Genomic DNA, 5013 nt, shown 5'->3' with positions numbered 1-5013 from the left:
TAACAATAAGACCATCCGAAAGCATGCACAAAATGAATTTTGGAAATGAAGAGGACATATTTTTTATAATATGTTCAGATTTTTTAAAAAATCATTGTCCAATTTGTAAAGATATGTATATTTTTTGTAGTGGAAATATTCTTAGCAAATCTAAGTTATGAATTTATATCCATTTTACCGTATGTTTTAAAAAAAACATGTCACAGGATTGTGAATTTGGAATTCATTGAAGATTGTAGATTAAACAAATATATTTACATTTTTGTTCAAGCACAATAAAATTTAATCTTATTAAATACCCCTGTTAGTTTGTAAATGTCTCATTACTCTGGGTAGTATAAGCAAATATATGGTTTTCTATCATAGTGCACATATACCGTATTGGCTCAGATATAGGCCGCACCCTAAAAGTTAGGTGCTTTTTTAAAGAAAAAAATGTCTGCCCCCCCGAGATATGCTGCCACTCTGTCCCCAAGATGTCCCCCCCCGCTGCCAGACTTACCGGTGCAGACGGGGTCTTGCGGGGCCGGCGTGGGAAGTGCTGGCAGGGGAGGCTGTCTGAGCGTATCAGAGTAGGATACGGGTCCCCTGCACCGCTGCGGGGGATCTGTATCCTAACCCTGCTGCCTGCCCGGCGCCTGGAACTGCATGTCGGGCGCTAGACCCCGAATATAGGCCGCACCCCCACTTTAAAGACTTAAAGTGGGGGGGGAAGTGCGGCCTATATTTGGGCAAATACGGTATGAGCCTGTTTGTAAATTCACTCTAGCAAGGATGATTCACATGTGATTGCGCAAGCTGTAGTCAACACAGAAGCTGATCCAGGAACTCACTATTAAAAGGTGAGTCCTTAGGAGAGTTGAATGTTTCAATATCCTCATTTTACTAGGCAAGATGAAAAAACAGCCTAGTGAGTTTCTCTAGCAAGAATATTTTGCTATAATTGCTTAATTCAAGATCAACAGAGTCCTTCTTTAAATCAGGGACTTTGCGCAAGACCATCAACCGGCAGTGGTGCTTCCATGGCAGGGCATCTACTATGTACAACCAAATATGCTTCACGTGGAAGTTAAACTTTGATGAACATAGACTTGAATTTAAGTGAATGATATGAGTCTGAAGTTTACAGAAAGTTTATTTGGAAATGTCAAATAATAGATTATCATACCAGAAATTTGGGGCATGTTCTATGTGCACCAAGACAAAGGATTAGGGGGAAGACTACTTTCTCCTGAGCCGGTATGGATTCTATGGGGGCAATGCACCAAATATATTTCTGATATTTGTTTCACTCTATACTAAATCCTCATGTGAAGCAGAAAAAAGGCAAACAATGAGAATTGCTCAGAAATAAAAAAAAATCAATCTGTCAAAAATAATATAAAGTGAAAATGATGGAGAAGGAGGCAAGCCATTTTTTGTACACGGTGCCAATCCTACAGACAAAAAGTAAAACAGTTTAATTTTTTTAGTAAGTGACAAAGTAAAACAAAAAAAAAATTGTGTGGGCCAGTGCTGGCCTAAGGGTTATACGACTGTGGGGTAGTTATGAAGCAGTCCCTGTGATTGCACAGTATGCCAAATGATCAGCGCACATGAATCAGTAGATATATACAATGGACAGCTTAAACATTTGCCACAGGTCTATAGCAGTACTGTGCACAGTGTAGGTCCTAATGGAACAGAGAATGCTGAGTGATTAAATACCAGGTGCGTCTTCTGCACACACCCATGACAGTCACCCTTTATTTGCGCACCTCCCTCCTCCATTTCAGCCCACCCTCCATATCAGCCCACCGCACCATTTTTTAACTAGTATGGCCCTACCAAGATTTAAATTTAAACTAAGCCGCTAATGAACATAAAGGGGGGGCTTGCGGTAAAAATTAATTTTGCATAGCCTTTTTGCATAGCCTAAAGATGTTCTTGCTTTCATGCGTGCAAGATGCAGAACTTTGTCATCAAGGTCAGCGCACCTGCTATTCTGGTCCTAATACTAAAAATATTATTATTATTACCATACAGTGGTATACAAGAACTAATTTAAAATATAAAAAATGGTATGGCTGAGGAGTTACAGAGAAAAGAAAATACATATTAAATGGATTGGTCCACATAAGAATAAATGGAAATTAAGTGCAAAGTTATCTGAACGAATGTAGCTAGAAGACATCATGTTTATTGTAGTTTAGAACTACTGTGGTGGAAGACATGTTTATAGTATTTCAGAATTCTGCTAGTAATATATGACAACCAATACAACGTATATATAATAATCTATATTTGTGCTTAAAACCAGGATGAGAACAAACCAAGTCAAAAATCTATAGAGAAATATTTGGTTTTGCACTGCCACCAAGTGGTCCTCACAAGTATTACACCATGAATATACTAATAAACTGTGTAAACATGTAAGAAGTTTGTGGCTTTTGTCTTACCTTCTGTATAGTGTCTATAGTGAAACTCTAGAACAGTGGACATAGTCAGGTTTAGTCCCATGCCCTGTGCTTAGAATATAGAATCAAGAAATAAGAAACTTAAATGGCACATCTGTCTCCACACTGCTCCCTTGCAAGGATTTGCTGTATCAGTGACAGAGCTCATGCATCCAAGTCTTTATTTGTTAAGTAGAAGACCTATAAGGGACCCAAGAAGACAAAAAATACTAGGGATGACAAAGCAATTTGAGCACTTTTAGGTTGCATGTTACATTTTTATGCACACTCTATTAGCACACGGTAGCACTGTAACAGGTATGGAGTGCTGTAGGCCATCAGCCCACCAATAGTTTGCCTGGTGTAACAGATAGTAAGTCTGGGCCTGCAATGAGAGGTCTACAATCTGCATTTCATTTTTCTTTTGATCGCACATTAAGAAAACAAGAATAGAATGGGACAGATGTACCAGACCCCTTGGCAATGATGGTCTATTTGGGATAACAATTGGGTTGCAGGTTGTAGGGTAGGGACACGGTATGTCACAAGGTTCAGAATACTCTCAGACTCGATGGGCACAGATTTGTCTTCTTCCTACCACCATTAATACAACTACAAAGGACCCATTATTGCTATATTCCCATATTCTCTTACTAGACTACCATGGCTACTGACCCAGTCACTTTCCATCCCAACTGATAAGGTGAACATGGCAGAAAAGCAGCATTTGGGGGCCCAAAAGTATTTGGATCCTTTTGGCCCCTACATCAGGTTAGTCACATTGCTGCAGGAGTGCAATTGCAGCCAGGACCAGGCCAGGGGGCTCTTCAACCTCAACCTCTTCAAGGGTGTAACCAGAAACCACAGGGTCCTGGAAAGAAAATTGCTCCTGGGCACATCTATCCTACACACAAATGCATGCTTAAACACACAAAATTATACACCCATACTCACACACAATTACACATCCATGCTCACATACTTTTATGCATGCACATTCATACCCACATACATATATAAAAACAAACATAAATAACCCTCTCCTGCCCACCCCCACTTTCTTATCAGCGCTCCTACAGGTTTCTGTCCGGCTACTCGCACACTGTACGGGCAGCCTCTGTTTTACCAGGGGGTCATGTCACATGATGCAACGTGACCCCGATACCCTCCTGTCTCCCCGTGCCAGTTCAAAATAGTTTAGAAACCAGTATGAGGACACAGGAATAGGTGATCTCAAGGGTCACCGGGGCCCCCTAGAGGCACAGGCCACCTCCTCTGCATTTTGCAGGCACCACTATATGACTTCATATGCAGGTGCTCCATGTCTTGAAGGTGCAATGCACATTACAATGCATCTCATGGAGGCTGTGTCAGGTTAATGGACGCATTGAGCAGCAGCACAGCAAAGATGCAGATCGCCCATGAGATGCCCCCTGGATCTCTCTCTCTAGTCCTAGGCTAGAATTGCTGCTTCTTAGCATTTAGTATGAGGGATTATTTTACCTAAAGGAAGTTGAACTCAGTGGCAAAGATGACACAGTCAGCAAAAAATCCCCTGCTCCTAACCCCCCTTCCTTACTTGTGATCCCTACCCTTAAAAAGACTGGCAGAACTAATCAGCTTCCACTAATAATTCCATTAATAATTATGCAGATCAGGAACTAAATGAAAACTATTGACATTCATGAGGTTCAGCTACAGTCAAATGGAACAATCAACAATTCCAGCTAAAGTGATATGCACCCAAAAGTGAACTGGTCTCAAAAGTTGGCCAGTGATGATTTCCCTGGCCAACTCTTTACCAAGAGTATTTTCTGCATGTGGATAACTAAAGCAGATTTTTGCATCATTAACTAATCACTAATTACATGCAAATAACACATTCTTTATTATCCCTGTGCATAAGAAATATTTCCTGAAACCTGAGGCTATGCAATGCAAGTTTGAAGTGCCCTCTGGTGGTGATTTTTTTCCGCTGTGACACATAAAGTATGTTCATACCTTCTCTATAGCAGGGATAGTCAATCCTACTTTGGCACCCTGTCCCTCTTTTCTCCACCAATGTATAAATTTTACCTACATAAAAGGGACAGGTCCTCAAAATCTGACCCTAATCCCTGGGGGTGGGTGCAGCTAAATGAGACCAGCTTCAATTAAACACTTGTGTACCCCCCCCATGTCTGAATTAAAACTAAAACATTGTTTTTAATGTAGGGAGTGCCTTGGAGACAGGTGGGCTTTTTTAAACTTGGGGTGGAAGAAAATGTCCAATCATATTTTTAAAAAAGATTGGAAATCTAGGGAAGAGGAGAGGTGTTCTTTTAACATGAATGGAAACTTTAGAGGATTAACATGAAAAGCTGTAACAGGGAGGGGACCCTGTGCTTAAATTAATGGAAAGACTTTCAGGGATGAAACTTTCTGATACTGGACCTGGTCCATCTTTCCTCCTCTAATACCCCACTTAGGTGCTCCGAATGTTTGCTTGGTATGAATGTCGGCCTGAACTTGCCATCTGCAGCAGCATGCAAATGCCCAGTTGGCAGCTGGGACTTACTTACCGATATGCCACTCCAGT

The sequence above is a fragment of the Sceloporus occidentalis genome, unplaced genomic scaffold, assembly GCF_023333645.1.
Source record: "Sceloporus occidentalis isolate IW3139 unplaced genomic scaffold, rSceOcc1.0.p SCAF_46, whole genome shotgun sequence".
In the NCBI taxonomy this organism is placed as follows: Eukaryota; Metazoa; Chordata; class Lepidosauria; order Squamata; family Phrynosomatidae; genus Sceloporus; species Sceloporus occidentalis.
This window is presented reverse-complemented; position numbering follows the sequence as displayed.